Here is a 16,759-nt window from a genome sequence, read left to right as displayed (position 1 = left end):
TAAGTATAACTTAAAGCATGCAAGTAGGCTAAGATAATCAACTAACATTGGAATACCAATAAAGCCTTGGGTACTAACACAGAAGCGCAGCGTTCAACCCCTGAGTAGGGCTGCGCGAAGGCAGTATATCGGGCTACGAGGTATGAGAAAATGTGTGAAGCGACTTGCACGCACGGTCAAATCGCGGACCACTTGAACCCATCAGACATCTCCAAGGCGTGGAAACCTGGTTCTAGCACCCTCCCATACTACTTCGGGTGAGACCTCAGTCTGTGCTTCGCCGATTGTTGCCGAAAGGGCCAGTAGTACCAGGATTGTTTTGGCTAAATTAACTCTGAACCTAGGTCAGGCCCCAATATGCCAACAAATGGTTCTGTTGCTAGGACCGGGATCTACATAAGATATGTCTGATGTCGTATCACTGGAATCTGACAAAGAAAGGAATTGAAGAGTGGTTGGACAAAAATATTCACGAGTTCGCGATGCAGGAAAATAGGAATCTGCGAGTATCAAAGGAAGGGTGGTTAGATTGCTACTTATATACGGAAATCCAAAAAATTTCTTTCCATCCTTTCCCTCTAAGTTGTATGAGTGGATCGCGAAGCTAGCAGAAAGTGAGGGAAGGTGTAGGCTCGACAAACCTATTGTGTGGACTCCAGAGTTGGTGCGCAGACTGGAAGCATCAGAAGATAAGATCGTGCGCACTGTGGATCACTAGCTTGATCAAATTATCGGGGGATTTATCACCAAGTTCGCGGTAGATACTTCAGTCAGCAATAGCGAAGCAGAATGACGTTTCCTCAAAGGACCTCGAGGTAAGTACGTTAAATATTTGAACACTTGGATTAAGATGTTACTGTGTGAAAAGAGGGTTATGTGAATAAATTGATGTTTGGGGCTAAGCGAAGTGGGAGGATCTACAAAAACGAAGGTGGCGCAGAAATAGAAATTAGCCCCTTGATTCACCTTCGTGAGAAAGCGAGGAAGAGCTCACGAAGGTTTCACCAAGAAGTGCGATCAGTTTGATAAGGCAGCGAATTCCCCACATACCACTCCCACCTACACCACTGGTAGTTTCACCATCTTCACCCCCTTCTTCGCCCACACCACCTCCACCGCCACCACAATTCAATATGGCAAGCGCGATAAATTTGTCGGTGTTCAAAGGAGTAGGGAATGAAGACCCAGACCAGTTTTGGTTCGTGGTAAAGGCTATATGGGAAGCGCAGGGAGTCACAGATGATAATATAAAGAAAGCAAAGTTGGTCAGTGCTTTGCAGGATCGCGCACTGACTTTTTAAATTAAGCACTCCAATGACAATCCAAACGCAGGGATCGCGGATATCCAAGCTACGCTAAACAAGGAATTTAGCAGGCCAAAGTCAGAGACATAGTCGATCATCGGATTTAATGAAATCGTGATGCTTCCAGGCGAGACCCCCTGGGAGCTAGATCAGAGACTGAAGGCTATGATTCGTGAAGCCATCATGACCTTGACGGATGGGCAACACCGCGCATAGTTTGTAGCGTCGCTAACATCGCATCTAAGGAACAATTGTCACAGCATAAGCTATCCACTCAGGCCGAGGCCTTGGAGATTGCAATGAGACTACACGAGACCCCGATACAGGATCCTAACCTGGGAGTTCAACAGATCCATGCGTAGTTGAAAAACTTGTGTCTTGAGATGCAGAGTTTGAAACAAGACAGGATAGCCCGCCCAGAAGCGCGCGAGGAGGCATGGTGCGTAAAGTGCAAGGGCCAGGGACATGACAAGGACCATTGTCCAGTATTCGCGAATTACCTAGTGGCAGGAGGACCAATGCCATTGAGACTAAAGGCACAAGCGGGACCAAGCGTGACACCTACATTATGGTGCGAGATTTGTAAGATAGGACGGAAGCATGCTACAGATAAGTGCCATCTATTATAGAAGTATACACAGAATTCCCAGCAGTTGTTCTGTAATTTCTACAGGTCAATAGGCCACGATGAGCGTACCTGTGGAAGTTATGAACTAATGATTGATCAGACGCCTACCTACAGAGTTCAGATCGAAACACGAGCCCTCGATCAAAATGTAGGGATGGTGTGCACTGGATTTCAAGGGCGCGAACGAGTTTGAGGTGGAATGGGACTAAGAAGAGGTTGCGGCTAGCTAATTTGTTACAATTGCAAAGGGCCAGGGCATTATGCCCGCAATTGTACAAATCCGTCGAGAGCAACACGTTTATATTGTACCCAGTTTTATCATGAGACGGAGGACTGCCCCATGCTGATAGCAGGGTTGCGCGATAAAGGAACACTCCAACCTTCCCTGAGTCAGAACCTATAAATGATGAGGTCTGAGTTGCGCGAGGAAGACCTGAATGTGAATATCATGCTCCGAAGCAGCATTACAACGGGGGATGACAAAGGCAAGCAACCCGAAGAGAGTGCCTGGGTTTGCAAGGCTCCAACAAAGGAAGTAGAATTTGATTTGGAGCGCTCTAAGGAAACATTCATGGAAGCTAAGAAGAGCTTCACGGAGGCCCCCACTTCAGGTAGTAAAGACAAACTGGAACCGGAAATGGACCCATGAATGCTCACTACCTTTCTGGAGACATGCATGAAGCTATTGCGCGACAGCAAGGCTATGAAGGAGTAGCAATAACTAATAACTAGATGTGCTGGGACCGCGCCAGGGGAACCACGCATAGTCCGGAAGCTCGCGAAGCACACAACGCAAATAGGAAGAGAGATAAGATTGACTGCACAGATCGGGTAATATGAAATGGATCAAGTGATTTTGGATCTAGGATCGGACGTGAACATCCTGCTAAAGCGGACATGGGAGCGCATGGGCAAGCCAGTGCTTCAATGGTCTCCTATTCAATTGTGAATGGTGAACCAGCAAAAGATCATACCTATGGGAAGATTTCAGGGATTAATGGTAGATATCGAAGGTGCGAGCGCGCTTGCAAATTTCAAAGTGATAGAGATTTTTGATGGCAACAATCCCTATCCCGCGCTACTAGGAATAGATTGGGCCACTAACATGAATGAAGTGATAAATCTAAAGAAGCGCAAGATGATTTTCGAGAAAAAGTCACTACGCGTAGTGGTACCTTTAGACCCTGCGGAAGGATCGCGCTACACAGAGCCAGTGCACAACTATGATAGTGACAATGATCTAGACTGTATTTACAAGATAATTGCATGGGAGCAAGACTGGGTGAATCCAACAGCGGATGGTAGGGTTTCGTGGGAGCGCGAAAGCTCTTGCACCTTAGATTCGGATGAGGAGATAGAACGATGGAAAAACTGGTTACACGAGGTAACCACGCTCAACTGCAACATGATGATAAGGTCATTGCACTGCGTGGCAACCGAGGTAAGAGATTTTCCTATGTATGACGAGTTCAGCGAGGTGGATGATTTCCTAAACAAATTTGAAAAAGAAGTGTCGGAACAGCAGCGGTTCGATGCTCTGAAATGGGTACTACACGCTATGCCCGCAAGGTGGTGGGGTACTCACCAGCAGAATTTTGAGGACTGGCATGTATGTAGAAGGATGATGCGCCTACGATTTGGTAAACCTTAGATGCAGCTAACAGATAAATATGACGGACGAGATGGTCCACGTGCACACCTCGCGAAATGGACCAAGGTCTATGGGGAAGAGCCACAACCTCAGTGGGTGCACCTGTTCTGTCATACCCTGGATATCATACCCATGAATTGGTATACTGAGACAGAGCTCTGCCATGGCACGAGCGAATGGGATATCTTACGCGAAGGATTCCTGTTAACCTTCACGTTTGAGGATTGTTAGTGGGATACTGTTGAGGATGCGCAACAAGTAGTAAAATTAGCTATCTTCAAAATACCCCAAGAGCCAATGGAAGTGCTTCAGCCAGAATGGGCGACCCAGCTGAGTTGCGCGCTGGAGTGTTACAATGTAAATATTGAGGAGGATGATGAGGATCCACAAAAAATCAACATTCTAGAAACTGAAGGCTATCACGAGGTTCAAGGATTATTGATTGAAGATCCTAACATCACCGCGCAGCTAAAAACGAAGTAGGTAAACATTGGGACAGAGGCTGAACCGAAGTATGCAATGCTCGGTGACTATTGGGATGATGCCACGGTGGATAAGGTTGTTGAGCTACTCTGCGAGTACCAAGACTTATTCCCGACCAAGATTACGGACTTAAAGGGGATTGTTGGTGATTTAGGGATGATGAAGATCACCCTAAAACCCAACGTGAAGCCGGTTAAGCAGAGGCCTTACCGCTTGAATCCAAAGTACAAGGAAAAGGTCTGCGTAGAACTAGACAAAATGCTCGCAGCCGGAATTATTGAGCCGGTGGAAGAATCCGACTGGGTGAGCCCTATGGTAGTGCAGGAGAAAAAGCAGAAGGGCGAGATAAGAATATGCATGGACCTCAGGAAGTTGAATGACGCATGTGTACACGACCCATTCCCAACCTCGTTCACAGATGAAGTATTAGAAAATGTCGGTGGGCAAGAAGCATATTCTTTCACCAATGGGTTCTCAAGGTACCACCAGATCAAAATCACGCCGGAAGACAGGAGCAAGACCACCTTCGCCACTGAATGGGGCTGCTTTCAATACACCGTCATGCCGTTTGGGTTAAAAAACGCGCCAGCCATATTTTCGCACATAGTTGTTGCCGCCTTCAAAGAATATATCCACAAATTCCTGGAGGTCTATCTGGATGATTGGACTGTCTTTGGATTGGTTAAGCACCACGTAGCAAGCTTACGCTTGATGTTGGATACTTGCCGATGACACCAAATTGCGTTGAACCTTAAGAAGTGTACGTTCCTCGTTCCCTTTGGGAACCTACTAGGACATGTGGTCTACAAACAGGGACTAATGGTAGACCCTGCGAAGATTTCAGTAATTATGAATTTGGAAGCACCGCGAATTGTTAAACAAATACGCACTACCTTGGGACACATAGGGTACTACAGGAAGTTCATCAAAAGCTATGCCCAGATCACTGTGCCAATGGAGAAACTATTGAAAAAGGATGTCACATTCTGTTGGAATGATGATTGCACGAAGAGCCTGGATGTCCTAAAGGGGAAATTGGCCTCTGCTCCAATCCTCGTCTTCCCAAAATGGGACATGGAATTTCATGTCCATGTTGATGCGTCGTGTATCATGCTGGGAGCGGTGCTCACACAAGAGGGTGGAGAGGGCTTGGATCACCCTATCTTGTTTGCAAGTCGTAGATTGTCCAAAACCGAAAAGAACTATTCCACAACCAAGCGCGAGGGACTAGCAATGGTGTACGCGCTCCAAAAATACTAGCACTATTTGCTAGGAGGACATTTCAAGATGTATACAGACCATTCCGTGCTAAACTACTTGGTGAATAAGCCTGTGATGGGGGGGCGCATCTATAGATGGCTCTTATTGTTCCAAGAATATGACTTTGAGGTCATGGTAAAACCTAGATGCTTGAACGCAGGACCGGATCACTTGTCGTGTATTGAGACGGGCGAGGAACCTACTAGTTTGGAGGAAGGATTACCTAACACATAGCTCTTTGCTGTGCGCATCGCAGATGGACACTTTGAAGATATAATCCACTTTCTGACAATAGGGACTGCGCCAAAGGAATACTCCGTTCAACAGAAGAAGGAATTCGTGGTGCGCACGGCGGATTTTTTGTCATCGCGGGCCACCTATACAAAATGGGAAATGATGAGATACTGCGAAGGTACGTACTTGAATTTGAACGAAATCAGATCCTCGCAGAAGCACATGGGGGTGCTGCAGGAGGACACTATGCAGGACGAGCAACCACACAAAATATTCTTCGCACAGGGTTGTGGTGGCCAACCCTTCATCAGGATTCAAAAGCATACTGTAAGGCCTACAATATATGTCAAAGGACCGGTAAACCATCGTGAAGGGAAAAAATGCCTTTGAGTCCACAAATGATGATGTAGCCCTTTGAAAAGTGGGAAATCGACTTTGTGAGACCTATCAAACCTCAGGGAAAAACGGGCGCACGCTACATCACCACCATGAAAGGAGACCCTGACACGCTGGGCGGAAGTGCAGCCGGTCAAAGACTGCACGACTACTACGGCTGTGAATTTTTTGTTTGAAAACGTGTTGACCCGATTTGGCTATCCGAAAATCTTAAGGAGTGATCGCGTACACATTTCCTGAATGAAACCATCAGTGCGCTCACAGAAGAGTTCCAAGTGTATCATCAGAAAAGCACACTGTATCACCCACAAGCCTATGGAACAATAGAAGCATCCAACAAAATACTGGAGACTGCGCTAACCAAGGTGTGCAATGCGCAGTGAAGCAATTGGGACCTACATGTACCTGTATTACTATGGGATTATAGGAAAACATGCAAGAAATTGACGAGACAAACACCTTTCCGGTTAGTTTATGGCGTGGAAGTTGTCATGTCGATGCAGTATATTGTACCTAGTCTGCACATAGCAACGCTCACAGGTATGATGGACCGCGAAGCTCTGGAAGAAAGGCTCGCACAATTGGAAGAACTTGAGGAGGAATGGTTCCTAGCTATGTTTCATCAGCAGGTACAAAAGAAGCGTAAAAAAGCTTGGCACGGTCACCATATTAAGTTGCGCACCTTCAAGGTAAATGATTTAGTATTGTTGTATGACAGTAAGTTTGAAAAATTCCTGGGAAAGTTCAGAATGCATTGGCTGGGACCATACGTGGTAAAAGAGGTCACATACGAAGGTGAAGTACAACTAGTCAAACTAAATGGAGAGCCTTTCCTAGGCAAATTAAATGGCAGCCGTTTGAAGCCCTACACGGGTTGGCCCGACCATCTGACTAACCGGTGGAAGCACAATCTTCACGCTCCAAGGATCCAGAAAAAGGTGCAGGACTATAAACAAATGCAAGGGATATCGACACAGAGGCAGAGAACCAGTTCAGATAGAGAGGTCTCGGAACAACCCATGCAGCAAATCCAGCAAGCAGTAGCTCAGTGCACTGCTGACCTCCACGCAGTTCAAGAACAGTTGGAGGGACTCCGCACAAAGATCACTGCGCCGGCAGAGTGACTCGAGGGCAAGTCACGATGTTTGTATTGGGGGCCTATTGTGCATGGAATCCCCCAATGCATGTTTTGGGGCTCAAAGCCCAAGCTTTGACCGAATTTTGTTGTAAAGCTCCGCAAATTGCGGGCACGGGCCGCGAAAAGTATGATAGATTCACAAGGTTTTCTGCCATATTTTTGTAATGTAATGTCGGCCTACTGTATAAATAGAGTGAGGCTCTAAGTGTAAAAAGAAATAGGAGAGAATAATAACAAGTCTAAGTGATTGAGTCGTAAGTGTAAAGAGCGTCTTTGGGTCGTAGAGTAGGAGAAGGCTCTGCAGCTGAGTGTGCAGAGGCCTAGTAGTCCACAGCTGAGTGCGTGGACCCCTGCAGCTGAGTGCGCAGGATGGAGTTGAGTCTGTAACCGAGGAAATAATTAATAAAGAGAAGTTTTATCATAAATCTATGTATCTGTTCTTGGGTTAATGCATGTTTGAGATAATTTTCAAATATACGATTTATTTATTGCGCGCACCTGTATGAATGGTTTGTGTTGTTAAGTATAATTTAAAGCATGCAAGTAAGATAAGATAATCAACTAACATTGCAATACCAGTAAAGTCTTGGATAATAACATAGAAGCACAATGTTCATCCCCTGAGTAGGGCTACGCGAAGGCAGTATATCGGGCTGCGAGGAAAATAGGAATCCATGACTATCGAAAGAAGAGTGGTTAGATTGCTACTTATATACGGAAATCCACGAAATTTTCTTTGCATCCTTCCCCTCTGAGTTGTACGAGTGGATCGCAAAGTTAGTAGACAGTTAGCGAAGGTGTAGGCTTGACAAACCTATTGTGTGGACTCTAGAGTTGGTGTGCATACTTGAAGCATCGGAAGATAAGATCGCGCATGCTGTGGATCAGTGGCTCGATCGAATTGTCGGGGGATATCACCGAGTTTGCGGTAGATACTTCAGTCAGCTATAGCGAGGCGGAACGATGTTTCCTCAAAGGACCACGAGGTAAGTGCGTTAAATCTTTAAACACTTGGATTAAGATGCTACTGCGTGAAAAGTGGGTTATGTGAATAAATTGATGTTTAGGGCTACACGAAGTGGGAGGAGCTATAAAAACGAAGGTGGCACAAAAATAGAAACTATACCCTTGATTTCACCTCCGCGAGAAAGCGAGGAAGAGCTCACGAAGGTTTCACCAAGAAGTGCGATCAGTTTGATAAGGCAGCGAATTCCACGCATACCACTCCCACCTACACCACCTCTAGTTTCACCATCTTCACCCCCGTCTTCGCCCACACCACCTCCACCACCACCAAAGTTCAGTATGGCAAGCACGATAAAGTTGTCGATGTTCAAAGGAATAGGGAATGAAGACCGGAACCAGTTTTGGTTCGTGGTAAAGGCTGTATGGGAAGCGCAGGGAGTCACGGATGATAATATAAAGAAAGAAATGCTGGTCAGTGCTTTGCAGGATCGCGCACTGACTTAGTACATTAAGCACTCCAATGACAATCCGAATGCAAGGATCGTAGATATCCAAGCTACACTTAACAAGGAATTTAGCAAGCCAAAGTCAGAGACACAGTCGATCATCAGATTTAAGGAAATCGCGATGCTTCTAGGTGAGACCCCCTGGGAGCTAGATCAAAGACTAAAGGGTATGATTCGTGAAGCCAACATGACCTTGACAGATGGGCAACATCGCACATGGTGTGTAGCGTCGTTAATGCTGCATCTAAGGAAAGAGTTGTCAAAGTAGAAGCTATCCACTCAGGGCAAGGCCTTGGAGATCGCAATGAGACTGCAGGAGACCTCGATACAGGATCCTAACCTGGGAGTTCAACAGATCCATGCGTAGTTGAAAAACTTGTGTCTTGAGATGCATAGTTTGAAACAAGACAAGACAGCCCACCCAGAAGTGCATGAGGAGGTATGGTGCGTAAAGTGAAAGGGCTAGGGACATGACAAGGACCATTGTCCAGTATTCGTGAACTACCTGGCGGTAGGAGGACCAATGTCGTTGAGACTAGAGGCACAAGCAGGACCAAGCGCGGAACCTGCATTATGGTGCGAGATTTGTAAGATAGGACGGAAGAATGCTACAGATAATTGCCATCTATTACAAAAGTATACACAGAATTCCCAGTAGTTGTTCTGTAATTTCTGCAGGTTAGTAGGCCACGATGAGCGTACCTGTAGAAGTTATGAACTAATGATGGATCAGAGTCCTACCTACAGAGTTTAGATCGAAACGAGAGCCCTTGATCAAAATGCAGGGATGGCACGCACTGGATTTCAAGGGCGTGGACGAGGTCGAGGTGGAATGGGACTAGGAAGAGGTCACGGCCAGCTGATTTGTTATAATTGCGAAGGTCCAGGGCATTATGCCCGTGATTTTACAAATCTGATGAGAGCATCATGTTTATATTGTACCTAGTTTGATCATGATATGGAGGACTGCCCCACACTGATAGCGAGGTTGTGCGATAAAGGAACACTCCAACCTCCACCGACTCAGAACCTGCAAATGATGAGGTCTGAGCCGCACGAGGAAGACCCAAATGTGAATATCGTGCTCCGAAGAGGCATTACAATGGGAATGACAAAGGCAAGCAGCCCGAAGAGAGTGCCTGGGTTCGCAAGGCTCCAACAGAGGAACGAGAAATTGATTTGGAGCGCACTAAGGAGACATTCATGGAAGCTAAGAAGAGCTTCACGAAGGCCTCCACTTCAGGTAGTAAAGAAAATCTGGAACCGAAAATGGAACCATCAATGCTCACTACCTTTCTAGAGACATGAATGAAGCTGTTGCACGACAGCAAGGCTGTGAAGGGGCTACAAGAACTCATAACTAGATGTGCTGGGACCGCGCCAGGAGAACCGCGCGTAGTTTGGAAGCTCGGAAAGCACACAACGCGAACAGGAAGAGAGATGAGATTGACCGCGCAGATCGAGGAATATGAAATGGATCAAGTGATTTTGGATCTAGGATCGAATTTGAACGTCCTCCCAAAGCAGACATGGGAGCGCATGGGAAGGTCGGCATAATTTGCAATGGTCTCCTATTCAATTGCGAATGGAGAACCAGCAAAAGATCCTACCTATGGGAAGATTGCAGGGAATAATGGTAGATATCGAAGGTGCGAGCACGCTTGCAGATTTCGAAGTGATAGAGATTGTTGATGACAACAATCCCTATCCCGCGCTACTAGGAATATATTGGGCCACTGACATGAATGGAGTGAAAAATCTAAAGAAGTGAAAGATGATTTTCGAGAAAAAGTCACTACGTGTAGTGGTACCTTTAGACCCTGCGGAAGTATCGCACTACACAAAGCCAGTGTGCGACTACGATAGCGATGAAGATCTAGACTATATTTACAAGATAACCGCGCGGGAGCAGGACTAGGTGAATCCAATAGCGGATGGTGGGGTTTCATGGGAGCGCGAAATCTCTTGCACCTTAGATTCGAACGAAGAACAATGGCAGAACCGGTTACACGAGGAAACCACGCTCAACTGCAACATGATGATAAGGTCACTGCGCTGCGTGGAAACAGAGGTAAGAGATCTTCCCATCTATGATGGGTTGAGTGAGGTGGATGATTTCATGAACAAATTTGAAAAAGAAGTTCCGGAATAGCAGTGGTTTGATGCTCTGAAATGGGTACTGCACGCTATGCCCGCAAGGTGGTGGGGTACGCACCAACAAAATTTTGAGGACTGGCATGTATGCAGAAGGATGATGCACCTACGATTTGGGAAACCTCAGATGTGGCTAACAGATAAATATAATGGACGAGATGATCCACGTGCACACCTCGCGAAATGGACCAAGGTCTACGGGGAAGAGCCACAACCTGAGTGGGTGCACCTGTTCTGTCATACCCTGGATATCATACCCATGAATTGGTATACTGAGACGGAGCTCCACCATGGCACGAGCGAATGGCATCTCTTACATGAAGGATTCATGCTAACCTTCACATTTGAGGATCGTTGGTGGGATACTGTTGATGATGCACTACAAGCAGTAAAAGCAGCTATCTTCAAAATACCCCAGGAGCCAATGGAAGTGCTTCAGCCAGAATGGGCGACCCAGCTGAGCTGCGCACTGGAGTGTTACAATGTAAATATTGAGGAGGATGATGAGGATCCATGAAAAATCAACATTCCAGAAACTGAAGGCTATCGCGAGGTTCAAGGACCATTGATTGAAGATCCTGACATCACCACGCTGCTAAAAACGAAGCAGGTAAACATTGGGATGGAGGCTGAACTGAAGTATGCAACGCTCGGTGACTATTGGGATGATGCCACGGTGGATAAGGTCGCTGAGCTGCTCCACGAGTACCAATACTTATTCCTAACCAATATTACAGACTTAAAGGGGATCATTGGAAATTTAGGGATGATGAAGATCACCCTAAAACCCGACGCGAAACGGGTTAAGCAGAGGCCTTACCGCTTAAATCCAAAGTACAAGGAAAAGGTCTGCATACAATTAGACAAAATGTTCGCAGCTGGAATTATTGAGCTAGGGGAAGAATCCGACTAGGTGAGCCCCATGGTAGTGCAGGAGAAAAAGAAAAAGGGCGAGATAAGAATATGCGTGGACCTCAGGAAGTTAAATGACGCCTGTGTACACGACCCATTCCCAACCCCATTCACAGATGAAGTATTAGAAAATGTCGGCAGCCAAGAAGCATATTCTTTCACCGATGGGTTCTCGGGGTACCACCAAATCAAAATTGCGCCGGAAGACAGGAGCAAGACCACCTTCGCCACTATTTGGGGCTGCTTTCAATACACTGTCATGCCGTTTGGGTTAAAGAACACGCCAGCCATGTTTTCTTGCATATTTGTTGCCACTTTCAAAGAATATATCCACAAATTCCTGGAGGTCTATCTGGATGATTGGACTGTCTTTGGATTGGTTAAGCACCACGTAGCAAGCTTACACTTGATGCTAGATACTTGCTGATGACACCAGATTGCACTGAACCTTAAGAAGTGTACGTTCCTCGTTCCCTTTGGGAACCTACTGTGACATGTGGTCTGCAAACAGGGACTAATGGTAGACCCCATGAAGATTGCGGTAATTCTGAATTTGGAAGCACCGTGAAATGTTAAACAGTTGCACGCTACCTTGGGACACACAGGGTACTACAGGAAGTTCATCAAAAGCTATGCCCAGATCACTGCGCCGATGGAGAAACTATTGAAAAAGGATGTCACATACTTCTTGTTGGAATTATGATACAGGTATGATACAGGTGTTGTCCTTGATGGAAACTCACTCAGATGACCGATCATAGTACAACTAGTAAATAGCAAAGAATTAATTATCAGAGAGGTATATGCAGGTGTGATGTGACAAAGAAGCGTATACATGCGGGTTCACCATATACCCAGTCGCGTATACGTACACACGCACCATGACAGAAGGAAAGGCGCATACATGTTGGGAATCTAAGTTTTGGTCCATGGTATTTGGTCCGAAGTGTTGACCCCAGGTATTGGGACCAAGGTATTGGTTCTACGTGGTTTTGGACCATGGTATTGAGAGAGGCCTAAACCTATATAAGGAGAAGATCATTAGGCCAAGAGGAGCAAGTGTGCAAGTGATGAATATCTGATGAAGTGTGAGATCTAGTATGCTGGTTATGGGTTTGTGATGCTTTGCTTGATCTGAACCTAGGAGGCACCTATGCGTTTGATAAAGGTTGATGGACCGGGATCATGAAGACTAAAATGCATTGTCATTATATGGTATGATCATGAATAGATCTGAATACTGATGCATATTTTATCATTTATATCTTATGTTATGGGTATATCCGAAGTTGAAAATTGCAGCAAAGGTATAAGTAATTATTTTCAGATCTGTACGTGGGTTCTCTCTGGTGAAAGGGCATATACACGCTGGTTCGACACAATCAAGTAGCGTATACATTATGAGATTTGATGTTTGAGGTTGTTGTTGGTTCTAGTGGTTGTTGTAGAGTTTTGGGCTCTACTCTGTGTTCTGGTGATTGTGTTTTGAAGACAGGGTTTCAATGATTCTGTTGTTGGGTGATTCAGAGTTAATGATTGTATCGCAGTGGTGATTGTTTTGTATTTATGGATCCAGTATGAAAATTTATGAAATGTGGTCCCTGGAAGAAAAGTGAAGGTTGTAGCCTTATGTAGGTCAGCACCTACGTACTAGTACATCATCTAGTACAAGAGCTAAGGGGGTTGTAGCTCCCTTCCAGGAGAAGCTAGAGAACGAGAGAAGGTTGTAGCCTTCTGCAGGTAGAAGCCTGCGTACTAGTATAAGACTGCACCAGTACAGAAATATTGTAAAAAGAAGTTTCTTATTAAAAGAAGATAGAGACGAATTGCAGCAAGTGGTTTTCACCCACATTGGGTTTCCACCTTATATCATGGTTTTCATGTGTGCTCCTTATGTGTGATGATCTGTTCTATTTTGCTGCACCTGTTTACTGTTCATATGGTTAATAATGTTCTGATGCACTCATTGAAGATCAACTAACTGAATCATAAGTTTACTAGATATACGCTAGTTGCATTAAACATAGTTGTGTATACACGCGGGTATCCTTAACTGAAGTAGCGTATATGAATCTGATAATGGAAATGAAAATATTATTGATTTTCTAATACTGATTCACCCCCTCACCTCTCAGTATTATTTCCAACAATTGGAATCAGAGCAGGTCCTTCAGAAGAAGCTTGATCACTTGAAGGAAGATCCATCAGGATGAGTAATCAAGAAAGAGAGGGATCCATCAGACCACCGATCTTCGATGGGAGCAATTTTTCCTACTGGAAGATAAGAACCACATCATATCTACAATTGCTTGGAACAGATGTTTGGGGAATCGTGGAAGGAGGATATACATATCCATCAGCAATTCCTACAGATACAGCAGATAGAAAGCAATATGAACTCAATGCCAAAGCTGTTACTATCTTATTGGGAAGTTTGTCACAATCAGAATTTTTCAAGGTCATGTAGTTCAAATCAGCCAAAGAAATATGGGACAAAATCATTCTAAGCTACAAGGAGATGATCAGGTAAAATGTGCTAAGCTTCAAACTCTCAGAATACGGTATGAAACTCTTAAGATGCATAGTAATGAAAGCATAGCTAATTACTTCCTACGTATAGATGAGATTGTCAATTGTATGAGGAATCTGGGTGAAGAAATTAAGGAAGTTGTCTTAGTTGAGAAAGTTTTGAGATCCTTGTCTGCTAAATTTGAATCCAAAGTGTCTGCCATAGAAGAAAAGGAGGATCTGCAGAAAATCACTATGACGCAGCTTCACAGAATCTTAACTGCTTTTGAGATGAGAAAAGGAGGACCATCAGATATGAGAGAAGCCACATTTAAAGTATCAGAAAATGGAAAAGAAAAAATCAGTGAATCAGGATACATTTTAGAAGAAGAATATGAGGTAAATTTTGTCAAGAATCTTAAACAGGTTCTGGAAGGTTCAAAGGTAAGCTACCTTTCAAATGCTTTTCTTGTGGTAGAGTTGGTCACTACGCTGCTAGATGCCCTCATAACAAAGGAAAGATGTCTGAAGAAGGTAATAGAAGTTATTATACTCATGATAAAAGTAATGACTCATCCAATAGTGATGAAGACATTAGACTTCTCATGGCATATGAAAATAAGGACGTAGAAATAAAAGAAGTTACCAGATTAAAAGAACAGCTGGAGACAGTAACCAGAGTAAGGGAGCAACTGCAAGATGTAGTAAAAGATCAGAGCATAATAATTCAAAGACTTGAATCTAAGATCCTCTCTCTAAAAGAAGATCTTAAAGAATCAAAGAAGCAGAATAAAGAAGCTCTTGAAGAACAAGAACATGAAGTGCTCGAATTAAGGCAACAAGTGGAAGAAGGAAGAAAAGCTGAAGAAAACATAAGGAAGCAATATCTGGAAAAGGAAGAACAACATTAGGTCAAGGTAAATACCTTAAAAGGTAAATTAGAAGAAAAGGATAAACTGTTACGATTTCAAGATAGTACTAAGATTTTGGATGATATTCTTAGTAGTCAAAGATCCCCTGCTATCAAAACTGGTCTTGGTTTTTATGAAACTGTTGAAGGTGAATCTAGCTCACAAGGTGAGGGAAGGAATTCTAATGCAAAATCTGAAATGATCAACAAGGAGATAAGTGGTCAACCCCAGCAGCAACCAAGGAAAGAAATTCTTCAAAGAAAATCTTTTGTTCCTAACTGTGGAAGTGATAAACGGTTATTTCCTCTGATGAGTAATGTTGAATGTTATGAATGTCATAATCTTGGACATGTTGCAGCCAGATGTAGAAGAAGAATGGTTCAAGACCGTCACACAGAAAGATCATCACGTTCTAGGTACTTTAAGGGATATTGTTTTGCTTGCAATATGTTTGGTCACAAAGCAATTGATTGCAATAGAAGGAACATGAAACATGTAAGATGTTATGCATGTAACAAGTTTGGACATAAAGTAAGGGAATGCAGGAGCAAAATTTGAACTCCAAAGCAAGAGGATCATACATCATCGCAATTCCAGGTATTGAAGAAGATAGAATTAGAGACAAAAAGATGTGGCATAACTCAGTTAGTTGACATAACAGACACAGGGGAAACTGAAAGTGTAGACCTTCAGTATTCTAATTTGCATACGCAGATATTATGAAGATAAGTCACATATATACGTGAGTTAGAGGCTGCAGAGTTGTGTATATGGAGCTCTGAAGAAAAATCAGCATAACATACTCAAGAAATGGTTTGATCATGGTATATGATGGTTGGCAGGGGCTCAGGGGGAGCATATGCTTTGAATAATGCATTGCTAGCATTATGGTTAGAAGTCTTTGGTGATGATTCTTATTGACACATCTTGCTACCAATTGTTGATTGGCCAAGAGAATGGATTGCAAGTTACAGGTCTGGACGCTAGTGACAGATGCTTATGGTGCAGATCATATATGGTGTACAATAGTTGCTGATGACTATCATGGTCTTGTTTAGATTGCTGGTCATTGTTATAAAATTCATGTATATCATTTGATGTAAAGGTCTTGAAAAGACCCAATTTTTTAACCCCACTTTGCATCGGAAGGATGATGTAATAATGTCTATTTCAGTCATGTATAAACATTTGGTATATCCCCACTTGGTTGGGTGGATGAGTTAAAATGGTGTATCCCCACTTGATTGGGAGATTAATGTATGAGTCATTGGTGATAGGAAGGTCATACTCACTTAGTTGAGTTGTAGAGTCATGTTATTCTCTTGAAAAATATTTTTGCAGACTTGACATGTGCTCAGGGGGAGCATGGACGAATTGGTACATCTTGGCATGTACAAAGGGGCAGCTCAATCAGATATTTCAGCATGTACTCAGGGGGAGTATGGACAACAGAATGTATATCAAGGGAGGGAATATCTTTGTCCGCCCTTTGCCCTTGATTTCAAAGGGGGAGAGTGACTTGGTGTGGTTGTTGCCATCAAGTCCAAAGGGGGAGATTGTTGGCATTATGATACAGGTATGATACAGGTGTTGTCCTTGATGGCAACTCACTCAGATGACATATCATAGTACAACTAGTAAATAACAAAGAATTAATGATTAGAGAGGTATACGTAGGTGTGATGTGACAAAGAAGCGTATACACGCG

Source organism: Pinus tabuliformis, chromosome 3_2 (assembly GCF_031772625.1).
Source record: "Pinus tabuliformis cultivar Carrire ecotype Pingquan chromosome 3_2, CPIR1, whole genome shotgun sequence".
Classification (NCBI taxonomy): domain Eukaryota; kingdom Viridiplantae; phylum Streptophyta; class Pinopsida; order Pinales; family Pinaceae; genus Pinus; species Pinus tabuliformis.
The sequence above is the reverse complement of the archived record's forward strand: the minus strand, read 5'-3'. Positions refer to the sequence as shown.